The 17,961-nt window shown below is 43.0% G+C and overlaps 1 protein-coding gene across 2 annotated transcripts in view; it reads left to right on the top strand.

The window, feature by feature from the left end:
• rhbdf1a (rhomboid 5 homolog 1a (Drosophila)) overlaps window positions 1-17,961 on the top strand; it is a 359,396-nt gene that overhangs the window by 34,036 nt on the left and 307,399 nt on the right. Inside the window, exon 1 of one of the 2 annotated variants that reach the window (XM_043711147.1) lies at window positions 455-539. The exons of the other annotated variant lie outside the window; for it this stretch is intronic. The gene's annotated coding sequence lies outside the window, so the exon portion shown is untranslated. Of the gene's footprint in view, window positions 1-454; window positions 540-17,961 lie in introns of those variants that run through there. 2 annotated transcript variants of the gene reach the window in all.

The raw sequence follows: 17,961 nt of genomic DNA, 5'->3' as shown, positions 1-17,961 counted from the left end.
GTTTTCTGTATACGCAGGTTTGTAGTTCTCCGTTGTCCTTTCTTTCGACTGTGACGTCCAGGAATGTGAGTTTGTTGTCGGTTTCTTCCTCCTTTGGTGAACTCTATGCCTCCAACCACAATGCCATAAACAAACACACAGATCTAGATACCATCAATCAAGCCCTCAGAAAATGAACAGGAAATGACATCACCACAAACCCCAGGAACCCCATCCAGGAGAAAGATATAAATAGAAAGCAGGAGACAACAGCTTCGCTTCACTTGGAGGTCGCCACTGATGATGTTACCTAGCCAGGTAATGAAACGTCTGGATATGAAACCTACAGCTCAGTGAGCAAACCTACATCCTAAATTCTATACATTCTAAATGTACATTTGAATTCTTACACAAATGACGTAATAATGGAATATTGATCCACACTTTTTTGGTTCCTGCAGTGTGTTGGAAGATGTGTACCCTGTTTCTTCCACGTCACAGTGACCATGTTTGGTAAGACCATGGTGATTCAGCAACGCTATATATAGAACAAAAGGCAGGTAAGTGGGTACATGACGTGCAAGCAGTATATTGCCATGGAACTGCCCGTGTTTTTGTTGTCACAACTACCAAGGAGTTGAGAATGCAGCCTTATTCTTCAAGGTTGTCACACTTCCACACCTGCCTAGTCCAAGTTGGTTAAGCCACTTGCCAGTTGTGAAACCCTCATGAATGATTGGCAAGTTATAGTTGAAGGCATCACCTTCAAGAAGTTCTAATTACTGAACTAAATGGCCAGGCAAATTGAGACAGGTGTGAAGGTGGCTCTTGAGATCTGTGAGTTTATAAATAGAGGCACAGAGTATAAAAGCAAGGAAGTGATGCTACAAGACATTTGGATGGGTTTGGAGGGATATGGGCCGAGTGCTGGCAGGTGGGACTAGATTGGGTTGGGATATCTGTTTGGCATGGACGGGTTGGACTGAAGGGTCTGTTTCTGTGCTGTACACCTCTGACTCTATGATGCTACACCTCTACAAATCATTGGCCAGATCACATTTGAAGTATTGGCTTCAGTTCTGGCATCTTTGTTTCAGAACAGACGTTAAAATGCTGGGGAAAGTGCAAAGGAGGTTTACAAGAATGATACTGGGAATGAGGAATTTTGAACATAAAGCGAGATTAGAGAAATCTGGCTTATTCTCCTTTTGGAGCAGAGAATTTGACCTTTTATTGAGGTGTTCAAAGTTCTGAACAACTCTGACAGGGTAAAGAAGGATATCCTGACTCCACCAGTAACTAGGAGTCACAATTACAAGACTCTGTAAAAGAGTGAAGGATGAGAAAAGGAGAAACTTTACTCAGTTGTTAGGAATTGTGAGAGATAGAGGTAGATTTCATAGACGGTTTCATAAGAGAGCTGGATATAATATATCTATTTGAAAGTGACAAATTTAGAGGTGTATGGAGGAGAAAGTGAGGACTGCAGATGCTGGAGATCAGAACTGAAAATGTGTTGCTGGAAAAGCGCAGCAGGTCAGGCAGCATCCAAGGAACAGGAGAATCGACATTTCGGGCATAAGCCCTTCTTCAGGAAGCCCTGAAGAAGGACCTATGCCCGAAACGTCGATTCTCCTGTTCCTTGGATGCTGCCTGACCTGCACTTTTCCAGCAACACATTTTCAGCTTAGAGGGGTATGGAGACTGGCGAGAGAATGGGACTTGTTGAATAGTTCTTTTAGGAGCCGGTACAGACACACTGGGTCAAATGGCCGCCTTCTCTCATGTAAAATTCTATGGTTAACAAAATAAACTGAATTATGTGAAGAAATTCTGACTATTTGCTTGGATGTTCTAATGGAAAAGTTCATGCTTGGCACTCCTGAACATGTAATAATAAAATCATCGTTCAAAAAGGTGAGAGAATATTTATTTTTCCGCCTCTCCCATTTTTATAGAGCCATAGAATCCCTATGGCAGGCTATTTGAGTGCAGGCCAGCCCGCCAAAGAGGATCCCACCCAGATCCAGTCCCTCTACCGTATCCCTGTAACCCGGCACTTCCTGTGGCTAATCCATCTGGCCTGCACACCCCTGAACACTGTGGCCTATTTAACATGGGGAGAAAGTGAGGTCTGCAGATGCTGGAGATCAGAGCTGGAAATGTGTTGCTGGAAAAGCGCAGCAGGTCAGGCAGCATCCAGGGAACAGGAGAATCGACGTTTCAGGCATAAGCCCTTCTTCAGGAGAAGGGCTTATGCGCGAAACGTCGATTCTCCTGTTCCCTGGATGCTGCCTGACCTACTGCGCTTTTCCAGCAACACATTTCCAGGCCTATTTAACATGGCCAATCCACCCTAACCTGCACATTTTTGGATTGTAGGAGGAAACCCTTGCAGACACTGGGAGAATATGGGGAGTTTGCACAGTCACCCCAGGGTGGAATTGAACCCAGCTCCTGGTGGCGTGAGGCAGCAATGCTAACCACTGAGCCACGGTGCAGCCCAGTTTTGAAGTATTTTTATCTGTTCTTTTACAGTAGATGTCTGTCTTCCTCTTGGTGAGCAGTTGCCCTCTGCTTCTCTTGCCTTGATGTAATGGTCCTGTTTCACCATCATTTCCATTTATGCCAAGTTTCTTCAGGCTTTGACCTTCTACCTGAACTGGGTTCATGTGCATACCTCGTCCGTAGTCTTAGGCTATTTGTTTATGAAGCATTCAGAAAATGCTGGAGAAACTCCGTACACATGACAGCATCTGTGGAGAAGCTTTGTTTCAAAGTTCATTACATCTTGGACTCTGTGTTAACTCTGACCCTGTGTTTACAGATCCAACCAGATATGTTGAGTTTCTCCAGCCTTCCTTAAAAATGTTTTATTTCCATTCTCTACTCTTCCATAGTGCTTTGCTTTTGTTACTGTCCATTAGGTAGAGTCTGAAATGAAGACCACTTCTGCTTCTCTCCTTCTAGCACAATTTTTGCTGTTGATCAGACTTTAGAAAGTTGGCACCAAGTGAATTTTGAGATGAGGTTTCTCCTGATGAGTATGGGCTCTGTCACTTGCTTGTTGAGCCATGAGGATCACTTACATGGATGATGCAGGTCAAAGTAACCACCACCCCCACTCAGCCGCTGCCCCACCACCACAACCAATGTTTGTTTAATGTCCTCTGATCTCTGTCTATGCTGAGGTTGAAGCCAGTTAAAGTGGCTGGAAAGCATTAATATATAAATACTGGGCCATGGTAGCTCTCTTTCTAGGAAGAGTGAAAGATGACTTGGCAAATACACAGCCACTGTGCCCAGGATTCTCTTAAATTTGATTACTATGTCCACACTTGAGGACTGACCAGTTTGTGAGGGTTTCAGAATTCATTCAGGCAGTCTGAGTCATGTCTTGCTCAGCAGAATTTGCACTTCACAAGATTTTCAAACAGTCTTCCTCTTTGGGAGAGTTGCTTTATATTCTTGCTTTATCTTAATATACAAACCTTTTTATTGTTAACTAACTCTTGATCATCTCTTTTATGATGTGGTTTCTGATGGCTGGAAACTGAAATAGATACCTTCAATGAGAAAAAACCCCGCTGAATTTATTTTAAAGGATTTGAAATGATCGGCTGATTTCATGATTGGACACAGTCTACCTCACCACGTCGTTCACTTCAAATTGGTAGCTCTTGAGCTCAAGCTGGTTTACCAGTCTATAATAACTAAGTTTGTTAATAATTAAATAGGGACATGAAGCTCATTTAGTGATCATGAGATAAACACAGACTATATTGTATACTGCAAATATCGTACAGTGTGGTAGCAGGCCTTTGCGTCTGTAGAGTCCACACCGACCCTCTAAGGACCATCCTGCTCAGAACCAATCCTTTACTGTATCCCTGTAATCCTGCATTTCCCGTGGCTAATTCACCTAGCTTGCATATTCCTGCGCACTATGGGCAATTTAGCATAGTCAATGCACCTAACCTGCACATTTTAGGATTGTGGAAGGAATCCGGAGCACCCGGAGGAAACCCGCGCAGACACTGGGAGAATTCACAGCAGCGCTATGGCCTCACAGCACCAGGGGCCCAAGTTCAAGTCCCACCTCGGGCGACTGTCTGTGTGGAGTTTGCACATTCTCCCCATGTCTGTGCGGGTTGCCTCTGGGTTCTCTGGTTTCCTCTCTCAATCCAAAGATGTGCAGGTCAGGTGAATTGGCTATGCTAAATTGCGCATATTGTTAGGTGCATTTGTCAGGGGTAAATATAGGGTAGGGGAATGGGTCTGGCTGGGTTGCTCTTCGGAGGGTCGGTGTGGACTTGTAGGGCCAAAGGGCCTGTTTTCACACTGTAGGGAATCTAATCTAATGTGCAAACTCCTCACAGACAGTCGCACAAGAGTGGAATCTTTTGAAGGTTCTGATGTATATTAGATCACATTTCGTTCACCCTTACTTCATTGCTTTTTTTTCCCCTCTGAATAATGCACATAGCCTACACATCCCTGAATACAATGGACAATTTAGCATGGCCAATTCACCTAACCTGGGAGGAAGCTGGAGCACCTGGAAGAAACCCACACAGACACAGGGTGAATGTGCAATCTCTACACAGACAGTCACCTGAGGTTGGAATTGAACCTGGGTCCCTGGCTCTGTGAGTCAACAGCGCTAACCACTGAGCCACCATGCCATCCATCTTGGTTGTCAATTAGCTAGAGGTTTAAGCAGCTTCACAATGGCTGAAACTTGATATTAAGTGTGATGGGTAAATAGAGTCACAGATGTACAGCACGGAAACAGACCCTTTGGTCCAACTCTTCCAAGACAACCAGATACCCTAAATTAATCGTAGAATTCCCTACAGTGTGCAAGCAGGCCATTCGGCCCATTGAGCCCACACTGATCCTTTTGAAGAGCATTACACCCATACCCGTCCCTGTGTCCCTGCATTTCCCATGGCTAACCCACCTAGCCTGCACATTCCTGGACACTAGGGGCAATTTAGCATGGCCAATCCACCCTAACTTGCACATCGATGGATTGCGGAATGAAACTGGAGCAGCCAGAGGAAACCCACACAGACACAGGGAGAATGTGCAAACTCCACACAGAGAGTCGCCCGAGGCTGGAATCGAACCAGTTCCCTGGTGCTGTGAGGTGGCAGTGCTAATCACTCAGCCGCCTGCGCTGTCCTAACCTAGTCCTATTTGCCAGCATTTGGTCCATATCCCTCTAAATCTTTCCTATTCATATACCCATCCATACACACTTAAAATGTTGTAATTGAACCAGCCTCCTTCACCCTCCCCTTAACCTCTTTCCACCTATCGTATTCCCAACGCCTATCCCTCCCTACCTTTTATCTTAGCCTGCTTGGCACACCCTCCTCATTCCTGAAGAAGGGCTTATGCCCAAAACGTCGATTCTCCTGCTCCTTGGATGCTGCCTGACCTGCTGCGCTTTTCCAGCAACACGTTTTTCAGCCCCAGCCTCCTTCATGTTGTGTGGCAGCTCATTCCGTACACACACCACCTTTTGTGTGAAAAAGTTGTCCATTAGATCCCTTTTAAATCTTTCCCCTCACACCTTCAATCTATGCTCTCTAGCTTTGGACCTCACTATCCTGGGGAAGATACCTTGGCTACTCACTCTATCCAGGCCCCTCGTGATTTTAGAAACTTCTATAACTTCATCCCTCAGCCTCCGACCGCCAGAGAAATCAGCCCCAGCCTCTTCCTATAACTCAAACCCTCTACCCCTGGCAATATGATCATTTTCATCATCAATCCGCATTCTCCTTGATGTATTATGGCTAGGTCATGGCTTATAAGTTGTGGGTGGCAATGGTTGATTGAAGGATTGGCTCATTTGTCGGTTAATGACATTTTCTCCAACAGGAAGCACACTCCCCTTCTCCAGGTATCCTCTTCCTACCACCTGTCGACACTTTGTCGAGTTGTCAGACTTACTTAATCACCAGAGGGATAAGTGTTGAAAAATTTGGGACTACAAAACAATTGGATATCCAGCAGGAATTTCAATGGCATATTTCTTCCTCTATATATTTAAATATGTTCTGAAGAAAAATAAATTTCACATGACCAAAGACGGCCAAACTTTGTTGAAAATCCAAACATGATTCCAGGGTTGGAGGGTTTGAGCTATTGGAGAAGCTGAATAGGCTGGGGCTGTTTTCCATGGAGCATTGGAGGCTGAGGGATGACCTTATAGAGGTTTATAAAATCATGAGGAGCATGGACAGGATAAACAGGCAAGGTCTTTTCCCTGGGGTGGGGGAGTCCAGAACTAGACGGCATTGGTTTAGGGTGAGAGGGGAAAGATATAAAAGGGACCTAAGGGGCAACTTTCTAATGCAGAAGGTGGCGCGTGTATGGAATGAACTACCAGAGTAAGTGGAGACTGGTACAATTACAGCATTTAAAAGGCATCTGGATGGGTATATAGATAGTAAGGGTTTAGATGGATATAGGCCAAGTGTTGGCAAATGGGACTAGATTAGGTTAGGATATCTGGTTGGCATGGACAGTTGGACCATAGGGTCTGTTTTCCTGCTGCACATCTGTGACTTTGACTCTCTGACCAGATTCTTTTATGGATTGTGCAATTTGATACATATGATCTGACCCAGTCAATGAAAGCTACATTACTGACTGCTAAGATCCCAATCCCATATCTGCCGTGATCTGTTTGAATAACAGAGCCAAACATGGGCTGAATGGTTACCTTCTACCTCCATATCTTGTGGGCACCCACTTTTCAAGTATGGTTTTGTGAAACGGAAATTTGTACTTAACCAGTTTGTAAGAGTTCTTTGAGATAGTAACAAGCAAGCTGTTTAAAGGGGAACGTGCAGATGTGCAGTACTTGAATTTCCAAGGGCTTTTGATTTAGTGTTACAGCGATGGTTGAGGAAGTGGTGGATGTGAGGACAATTAAAATATTTAAAAGACACATAAGTACGTGAATAGGAAAGTTTTGGAGGGATATGGGCCGAGAACAGGCAAATGGGACTAGTTTAATTTTGGATTATGTTTGGTATGGACTAGTTGGACTGTTTCTGTGTCCAATGACAATGACTCTGTAGGAGCTCATAGTATGGGGGGTGGGTAATAGCAGCATGGATAGAGGTTTATAAAATCATGAGGGGCATGGACAGGATAAACAGGAAGAAGAAAGTAAGCATAGGTGGGTCTCTTTCAATGACAAGTTGTTACTAATAGATGATTAGAGGAGCACCGCTGGAGCCTTGACTTTTAATCTGTGTTGATAACTTGAAGGGTCTGAATGCATGATGGATAAATTTGTTAACCATACCAAGATACAAATGAGGATTACAGCTCCAAAGACTGAGCTGATCAGCAAGTGAAGTGAGAATGAAGGACGGTTGAACCTAATGCATATGTCAGTTTTAGCAGCAGAGTGTGTTCCATGGAGCGAGACACGTGTTTTAACAAACTAGCACTTTCTTTAACTTGTGAATACTACTGAGGGATATCTGGCATGTAGAAATTTTGAATCTAACACATGATCACTGTGCACGTTTTTTTTAAAAAAAGCAGAGCCTTTAATTTCCTCCATTGCTGGATGTTCTTTTAGTGACCACCAGGAAAGAGATGACTGGGATTGATGATGATGTCCAATCCACAGGAATTCCTTCTGTAATTAGCTGGCACTGACTTCAGGCTGTGCCTATTCATATCACTTCATTGGGAGTGTTTAGTCATGGAGGTAAAGGATCTGTTTCTACGCATTCCATCATGGCAACTTCAAATATCAGCCTTGCTAGACCCTCGAGACTTTATAAGACTTTATAAAGCTCTGGTTAGGCCCCATTTGGAGTACTGTGTCCAGTTTTGGTCCCCACACCTCAGGAAGGACATACTGGCACTGGAACGTGTCCAGCGGAGATTCACACGGATGATCCCTGGAATGACAGATCTAACATATGAGGAACGGCTGAGGATACTGGGATTGTACTCGTTGGAGTTTAGAAGATTAAGGGGAGACTTAATAGAGACGTACAAAATAATACATGGCTTGGAAAAGGTGGATGCTAGGAAATTGTTTCAGCTAAACGAGGAGACTAGGACCCGTGGACACAGCCTTAGAATTAGAGGGGGTCATTTCAGAACAGAAATGCAGAGACATTTCTTCAGCCAGAGAGTGGTGGGCCTGTGGAATTCATTGCCACGGAGTGCAGTGGAAGCCAGGACGCTAAATGTCTTCAAGGCCGAGATTGATAGATTCTTGTTGTCTAGAGGAATTAAGGGCTACAGGGAGAACGCTGGTAAGTGGAGCTGAAATGCGCATCAGCCATGATTGAATGGCGGAGTGGACTCGATGGGCCGAATGGCCTTACTTCCACTCCTATGTCTTATGGCTTATGGTCTTATGGAGATAGCTGTGTTCCTGGTGAACAAAGCAGTAGCATTTTTTTGTACTGGATTTTAGTAAATCAGAGACCTGGTACTACAGCAGACCTGTATTGTTCTGGTTTGGAGATTAGATTACTTACAGTGTAGAAATAGGCCCTTCGGCCCAACAAGTCCACACCGACCCTCCAAAGCGCAACCACCCAGACCCATTCCATACACTTACCCCATCACCTAATGCTATGGGCAATTTAGCACGGCCAATTCACCTAACCTGCGCATCTTTGGATTGTGGGAGGAAACCGGAGCACCCAGAGGAAACCCACGCAGACACTGGGAGAATGTGCAAACTCCACATACATAGTGGCTTGAGGCGGGAATTGAACCCGGGTCTCTGGCGCTGTGAGGCAGCAGTGCTAACCACTGTGCCACCGTGCCACATTTGTCATCATGACTGATTTGTGCTGCATTGAGAACTGTCTCTTAAGCTTGAAGGAATCAGTTTGCATTTTTCCACCCTCCTGTAAACCTGTCATCCAATCCAGACCATGCAGCTCAATTTGAAGATTTTAATTTGTCTATTCTTACTGTCTTGATTTGACATTTGTTGGTTAGTTCAACTCCAATATAAAAGCAGATGGTGGGAATTGAAATACAAACTGCTGACGCTAGAAATACGTAATATCTAAAATGAGTTAACAGTTGTGATAAATTCTCCATTGAGCTGGAACATTTTACACCCTTTCTAGTTCAACAATGTCTTTGAATTATAGATGTGTGCAGGCAAGGTGGATTGGCCATGGGAAAAGAAGGGGTACAGGTATAGGGTAGAGAGGTGGATCTGTCTAGGCTGCTCTTCAGAGGGTTGGTGTAGACCTAATGGGCTGAATGCCCTGCTTCCACATTGTAGGGATAATATGATATGCATAGAGGAGTGCATTTCTGAAATGGCTATTGTGTTGTTTGTCTTGTCTTTTTGCATGGGAAATGACAGTAAGCTTAAAGATTGAAGCTTTTCACAAAGTTTTACAAATTTGGAATATTGTTTGAAGTTTTTGGAAAGCATCAGTCTTGACTACAGCAGGGAGAATTACAGATACTATTTGTTCAGAATCTATAAAAAGACTTGGTCCTTTTTTTTATTTTTGGAGTTTCAACCTGGCAACATTTTGTAGCTTTGGAAGTTTGAGATTCCTGGTTGGAAGGAACATTTGCCAAGTCCTGCTCCTGGTCCTGCAGAAATGGATGACTAGTTTTTGAAATAATTGGCTGCACTGGGAGCATATGGCACAGTCTCTTTTTTTGGAATTACGCAATATAATCAGTCATTTCCATTAACAGAAATCATCTGATTGCGGCATCATTCAGTATAAAAGGTCCTGTTTCTGTGCTGTTTACTCTAGAATTCTATGACTCTGTTCCACACATTTAATATTGAGAGTTGTGCTCAAGATGTAATTATAGTTTCTTTATGACCTTTTAAATCACTTAATGTTGTGGATACTCCTGTAACTAATATAGTGGGTAATATTCATGCAAATTGCAGTGAAGAATTTTGATAATCATATGTTTGACGTCCCCAAGGCATTTTTTTAAACACTGGAATTGTCAGGAATAAATGATTTAGTATCTTTCTGTACAGGACTGTGTATTCTCATTCTAAGCATGGTGTGAAGGCTTTGGGGAAAACATAAATGTTCAAAGATTCTTTTTGTTGACTTTTCGATATTATTGATGTTTCGTGTGGTGTTCTTTGGAAGCAGAGACTGAAAAACTGTCTATGGATTTTGCAGGTTATATTGCATACGTACAGAATTTCACTGTCTTTTAGGAGCACAACGTACCTCACTCAAACTTTGATTAGAACTAACCTTGTGCATTTTCTGCCTTTCTTACTTAGTCACATTCTCTTTGGATGGATTTGATTTTGCCATAGGGTTACAGCTGGGAGGACAGATTTATTTCACAGCGTGTTTTGGTTGCTTGAATAAGTAAGGTCAAGAAGGCACAGCAATGCCTCCTCTTCCAGGAGGCTAAGGAAATATGACATGTCCATGAGGACCCTCGCCAACTTTTACAGATGCACCATAGAAAGCATTCTATCTGGGTGCGTCCCAGCCGGGTACAGCAACTGCTCTGTCCAGGACCATAAGAAGCTACAGAAAGTTGTGAATATGGCCCGGACCATTGCGCAAGCCAACCTCCCATCCACGGACTCCATCTACAGGTCTCGTTTCAGTGGACAAGCAAAGACCCCAATTATCATCTCTTCCATCGGGCAGAAGGCACAAAAGCTTAAACACACGCGCCAGTCGATTCAAGAGCAGCTTCTACCCCGCTGTTATTAGACTTCTGAATAATCCTCTCAAGTTTTACAGCAGATGTACAGCACAGAAACAGATATTTTGTTCCAACTCATCCATGCTGACCAGAAATCCTAAACTAATCTAGTCCCAGTTGCCAGCACTTGCCCTATATCCTTCTAAACCCTACCTATTCATATACCCATCCAGATGCCTTTTAAACATTGTAATCGTACCAGCCTCCACCACTTCCTCTGGCAGATCATTCCATACATGCACCACTCTGTGTGGGGAAAAAGTTGTGTGTTAGGTCCCTTTTATATCTTTCCTCTCTCCCCCTTAAAGTATGCTGTCTAGTTGTGGACTACCCCCACTCCAGGGAAAGGACTTTGTCTATTTATCCTTTCCATGCCTCTAACTATTTAATAAACCTCTATAAATTCTCAGTCTCAGACACTCCAGGGAAAACAGCCATTGCCTATTCAGCCTCTCCCTGGCAACATCCTTGTAAATCTTTTCTGAACCCTTTCAAGTTTCATGTACAGCACAGAAACAGATATTTTGTTCCAACTCATCCATGCTGACCAGAAATCCTAAACTAATCTAGTCCCAGTTGCCAGCACTTGCCCTATATCCTTCTAAACCCTTCCTATTCATATACCCATCCAGATGCCTTTTAAACATTGTAATCGTACCAGCCTCCACCACTTCCTCTGGCAGATCATTCCATACACGCACCACTCTGTGTGGGGGAAAAAGTTGTGTGTTAGGTCCCTTTTATATCTTTCCTCTCTCACCCTTAAAGTATGCTGTCCAGTTGTGGACTACCCCAACTCCAGGGAAAGGACTTTGTCTATTTATCCTTTCCATGCCTCTAACTATTTAATAAACCTCCTATAAATTCTCAGTCTCAGACACTCCAGGGAAAACAGCCATTGCCTATTCAGCCTCTCCCTGGCAACATCCTTGTAAATCTTTTCTGAACCCTTTCAAGTTTCACCACATCCTTTTCTATAGATGGGAGGCCAAAATTGCATACAACATTCCAAACGTGACCTAACTAATGTCATGTGCAGCCGCAACATGACTTCCCAACTCCTATACTCAATCAATGAAGGAAAGCATACCAAACACTCTGACTATCCTATCTATCTTCGATTCCACTTTCAAGGAGCTATGAATCCTCCACTCCAAGGTCTCTTTTTGTTCAGCAACACTCTCCAGGTCTTTTACCATTAAGTGTATAAGCCCTGCTCTGACTTGTCTTTCCAAAATGCAGTACCTCGCATTTATCTAAATTAAACTCCATCTGCCACTCTTCAGCACATTTCCCTCCATATCTGATGTGGAGACAATGCCTCCTTTTGAGGGGGAGTCTAAAACAAAGGTCACTGTTTAAAAATCAGGGGTCAGCCATTTTAAATGGTGACCCTTGTTTTAGATTTAAAATGGGGATTATTTTCTGAGGCTTGTGAGTCTTTTGAACTCTGTTCCTGAAAAGGTGGTGGCAGCAGAATCCTTGAATATCTTCAAGACCAAGGTACAGAGGACCTCATTAAGATAGTGGGTGAAAGGAACATGAGCATGATGTCAAATGATCAGAAATTTTCTAGCTGAAAGAAGACCGAGGGTTGAATGGAAATTTTCATCCTTGAGTTCAGTTACTAATGGTGTACTGTAAGGATCTGTTTTGGGTCCACTGTTGGTTGTCCTCTTTATAAGCGACCTGGATGAGGGCGTAGAAGGATAAGTTAGTAAGTTACAGATGACACTATGGTCGGTGGAGTTGTGGATAGTGCTGAAGGATGTTGCAGGTTACAGAGGGATGTAGGCTGCAGGGCTGGGCTGAAAAGTGGCAAATGGAGTTTAATGCAGAAAAATGTGAGGTGATTCACTTTGGAAGGAGTAACAGGAATACAGAGTACTGGGCTAATGCTAAGATTCTTGATAGTGTAGATGAGCAGAGAGATCTCTGTGTCCATGTATATAGACCCCTGAAAGTTGCCATCCAGGTTGAAAGATTTTTTAAGAAGGTGTGCACTGTTAGCTTTTATTGGCAGAGAGATTGAGTTTCGGAGCCACGGGGTCATGCTGCAGCTGTACAAAACTCTCTGGTGTGGCCCCACTTGGAGTATTGCGTATGGTTCTGGTTGCCACATAGTTCTGGGAAGGATGGGAAGCCTTGGAAAGGGTGCAGAGGAGATTTACTAGGATGTTGCCTAGTATGAGGGAAGATCTTATGAGGAAAGTCTGAGGAACTTGAGGCTGTTTTCATTAGAGAGAAGAAAATTGAGAGGTGACTTAATTGAGACATACAAGATAATCAGACGTTTAGATAGGGTGGACAGTGAGAGCCTTTTTCCTCGGATGGTGACATCTAGTACGAGGTGACATAGCTTTAAATTGAGGGGTGATCGATATTGAACAGATATCTGAGGTAGTTTCTTTACTCCGAGAAGAAGGGGCGTAGAATGCACTGTCTGCAACAGTAATAGACTCTGCAACTTTTAAGGGCATTTCAATTGTCATTGGATAAACACATGGATGAAAATGGAATAGTTTAGGATAGGCTTCAGATTAGTTCCACAGGTCGACGCAACATCGAGGGCGGAAGGGCCTGTACTGTGCTGTAATTTTCTATGTTCTCAACTAATCCCCTCTGCCATTTCTTGGTACTTATCTCTCCATTCCTGACAGATTTGTGTGCTTAGACAGGAGTGCAGATTTGGTGTTGCAGTCAGATCATTATTGAATGACAGAGTCTGATGACCTACTGCACCCAGTTTGTTTTTCTATATAAATGCAGTTTTTTTAAAAAAAATCTTGTTTAATACAATATTTGAAGACTGATTTTGGGTTTCAAACTGAGAATCTAATCTTGTAGATTTGAGTGTGCTTGGCTATTTTTGCAGCTATTGCTCTGTTGGGAAACATTGGGCACTCTTCAATTTGTGTTTCCAATGGCATGCCATACCTTTTTTGTGTGGCCTTTGAACTGCTGCCACTCCAGCAGTAAGGTGTTCCTGTTGCATTCTAACCTGATTCATAATTGTCATCACCGTTTACAAAAGTAGTCCTAAAACATAATGACCCTGGATTGAATATAGTCGCATTGAGAGACAGCACTTCATCTTTCAATTAGGGATTTTACAGCCTTGGGGAGGCATGGTAGCTCAGTGGTTAGCACTGCTGCCTCATAGCACCAGGGTCCCAGGTTCAATCAGGTGACTGTCTGTCTGTGTGGAGATGGTAGCTCAGTGGTTAGCACTGCTGCCTCATAGCACCAGGGTCAATTCCAGCCTCAGGTGACTGTCTGTCTGTGTGGAGTTTGCACATTCTCCCAGTGTCTGCGTGGGTTTCATCCGGGTGCTCCAGTTTCCTCCCACGGTTCAAAGATGTGCAGGTTAGGTGAATTGGCCATGCTAAATTGCCCATAGTGGTAGGTGCATTAGACGGAGGGAAATGGGTCTGGATGGGTTACTCTTCGGAGGGTCAGTGTGGACTTGTTGGGCTGAAGGGCCTGTTTCCACACTGTACATAATCTAAGAATTGATTTCAACACATTCAATAATCTCTGTTTAAAAACCAAAAGAACTACAGATGTTCGAATATAGAAATTGCTGATAAAGCTCCGTAGGTCTGGCAGCATCTGTGGAGTGACCCTCCCCCTCAACTCGCCAGCAACTTCTGGTTTTGTTTCAGTAATCTCTGTCTTTGTTCTGTTCCTTTTTATCTTTGGGTTTTGGTTTGGATTTTTGTAGTTGCTTTTGTCTAACCTTAAGTTTGCTACTCGTATCTCCTCTAGTCCATTACCACTGCTTTGTCTTTATGTCGCTAAGTCTGCTTCATCATGTTGTGCCTGCCACACAGTGTGTTTAACTTCTTATATTCAGCAAAAGAACTGAGTTGATTCTTAATACCGATACACAGTAATACTCATTTATTTGACGCAATGTTAGAATAATTAAAGTATACTATACACTAATGATCAACACTACAAACTATCTTATGCTTTAACTTCGTACGATTGTATACACCACACTAGAACTTGGGGTAGGCTCCACGTGGTGGTGATGTCTAGTCTTCTCCCCAGGGTCTCGTGATGGTGGGGGGAGGGGTTCGGTCTCTTCTTCTCTTTTGGTGGTTATTCTGGAGTTACCTCGCTAAGTGGGGTTTTGTGGAGGTCCTTATCCTTCAAAGACTTTGTGCCCCTTTGGGCGATTCTTGAGGATCTGCCAATGGATTGATCAGATTCGATTACCCTGGTCAATCAGACCAAACTAGATGTTGGCACATTGGTGACAGGGTGGCCCTTGGGTGTCCATTATCACGGGTGCTGGGTACATGTAGCCTCCTCCAAATAAGGATGGTAGATGCCTCTGTGTCTGGCGAATGACTCGACGCTCCCAATTGTCCCGAGGGCGACATTTCGTTGTCCTATTCAAACCCAAATTTGGGTTTGACGTTGTAGGTTTACTAGGTTTGTTTTCTGTGGGTAGCTGCAGCGTGTCTGGATTCTGCAGCATGTGGATTGATGCAGTCACTTTTCAATCAAGGCTGGGTTCTGTTTTCTGGCATGTTTTTAGTCCTGGTCCATTTTATCAAATTCATCAAAAGTTTATCATTCTGGACTGCCTGTCTGGCCACTAGAGTTTCATTTCTCCTGCCTCCTACCCAATCGCGGACCATTTCTTTTTGTTGTTCCCCCTCCTCCCCTGTTCACTTCCATAAATCTTATTAATCTCAAACTATTTCCAGTTCTGATTAGAAAATAATCATCCTCAAATGTTAATTCTTTCCATAGATATAACATAGAACCGTACAGCATGGGAACAGGCCCTTCAGCCCACAATATTGTGCCAAACATGATGCCAAATTAAACAAATCCCTCCTGTCTGCCATTGGTCCATATCCCTCCATTCTTTGCATTTTCATGTGTTTTATCTAAAAGTCCCTTAAATGCTCCTGTTGTATTTCACTCCACCACCACTCCTGGCAGCATGTTCAAGACTCCTATCAGAGTTTGTGTGTTTTTTAAAAAAAACTTGCCCCTCGTGCCCTTTTTAACTTTCTCCCTCTCATCTTAAATGCATGCTCCCTTTTAGATATTGCAACTCTGGGTTGGGGGAGAAAGGATTCTGACTCTCAACCCAATCACGATTTTATGGACTTCTGTCAAGTCTTTCGTCAAAATGCTGAGTGTTTTCTATTTTGATTCCAAAAATATTCATAGCAGTTTAAAAATACAAGATATTTGTGGGTACTGATGAAAGCTTGACGGCAAGAGCACTTGAATATTGTATATCAGAAGTTTTAAAGATCTAATTTCAAATATTCAATTTACTGCTTTAATATTAAAGTTCATTCAAGATAATTGTTTCTGGGAAATACTGCCCTAGCTGTATTCAATACTAACATTCTTTCAAGATAATTGTCTCCGGAAAATTCTGTACCTCCCAGTGCTCCATTCAGATGAAAATTGTGATGCTAAAGCAACATTTATTGATTATATATCAATCACTAGTTTTATAGGTAGAGCTTCACTGTCAAAATAATGCAATGACTGTTTCAATCTTTATACTGCAATGCAGTCCTCCTCATGTAGCAATGTGCATAAGTATCGCACACATTTTCCACATCTGGTACAGAACTTTATTCCATGTTGAAGGAGATAGCCTACTCTGAAAGCTTTTTAGTTGTAACTGATTTCAGGCCTTCAAAAAGCAATATCCAGTAAGGTGGATGTTACTTCTCATGAATTTGATTACTGTGGATGTAAAACGTAAGGGGCAAATAAGGGTTTTGAACATTGAATCACTCTTTTTGTATTTTCCAGATCCTTGAATATTTTCTGCATGGTTTGTAACACAAATCTGAGGAACTTTGTAGTGTTTTTACAGTTTGTATTGTGCAAAGGGACTGAGAGTTAAGAATTGTGGTTGACCTTCAGGAGTTTTCAGAGTGGGATAAGGTTGCGCAAACGAGAAGAGAGGGGACTGAGAAATGACCTAGTAAAGGTGTTTTAAATTATGAAAGAATGTGCTGTTATTTGTTTTCCTTTGTGGGATGTAGGCGTTGCTTGCAATGTTGGTATCTGTCGCCCTTGAACTGAGTGGCTTGCTGGGCTGTTGCAGAGGACAGCTGGGGTTTGACCGTTGTTGTGGGCTCAGAGACTCAAGTAGGCCCAAACAAGTCAGGACGGACAGATTTCCTTCCCCCTCAGACGTTCAGCAGCCAGACGGGGTTTTACTGGGACTAGCTTTACATTACAGGTTATTTTTGTTCCGAAATTTAAATTTCTCCAGCTGTCATGGTGGTGTTTGAACTCCCATCCCTGCTGCTGCAGCCTGGGCCTCTATTACTAGTCCAGTGAAATTACCACAATGCCGCAGTCTCCTGTAAGCCATTCAAACATTTTGAAGCCATGTGTATAATTAAGTACTTGAGGGGGAAGGAAAGGTGGTTTTGCTGTTGGGGAAAAATAAGAAGCGAAGAGACTGGTGTGGAACATAAACAGCAGTATTGATCTGATGGGCTGAATGGACTATTCCTGGGCTGTAATCCTGATCACAAAGAGTCTTCTCAAGATTAGCTGGGCGAGGTTGTGTACACTGAGCAGTAGATTTATCACAACTGTCATTCATGAATACATTTGTAATAATACCATGTCTGTTAACTCTTAATTGTGATCCTGACCCCAACATCAACACAGTTTTCATGAATCTGGGCCTAGCATTACACTGGCTGTGTTTTCTAGCTTGCTGCAAGTGTTTTTCTTACCACTCGTTGTACCCCAAAGAAACCTGTCAATTCCTAAATAGCAATCTAACATTTTCCTGCTGTGTCCCACATCTCTGCTCATCTCTGCAAGCATCTGAGCTTGGACCTGGGAGTGAAATGAGTGAAACAAAATAATACAGAAATTGTGTGCACCACACCTTTACTCTGTCTTTAGATTATTGTTCTTGATGTTCCGGTAAATCTGTGCTGAAGCAGTTAAACTGCTTTTTTCAGCTTGGTTTGCTCTCACTCATTTGCATTGTTAGTGAAGCCAGTATGTTACCTTCCTCAGTTCTGCTGTTCAAGCATAATTCCTTGCTTCACAAGATGGACCTCGTGTTATTGACTGTTAGAGTCATAGAGATGTACAGCATGGAAAAAGACCCTTCGATCCAGCTCATTCATGCCAACCAGATATTATAACCTAATCTAGTCTAGTTTGCCAGCACTTGGCCCATATCTCTCTAAACGCTTTCTCTTCATATACCCATCCAGGTGCCTTTTAAATGTT

Source organism: Chiloscyllium plagiosum, chromosome 21 (genome assembly GCF_004010195.1).
Source record: "Chiloscyllium plagiosum isolate BGI_BamShark_2017 chromosome 21, ASM401019v2, whole genome shotgun sequence".
NCBI lineage: Eukaryota > Metazoa > Chordata > Chondrichthyes > Orectolobiformes > Hemiscylliidae > Chiloscyllium > Chiloscyllium plagiosum.
The sequence above is the reverse complement of the archived record's forward strand: the minus strand, read 5'-3'. Positions and strand labels throughout refer to the sequence as shown.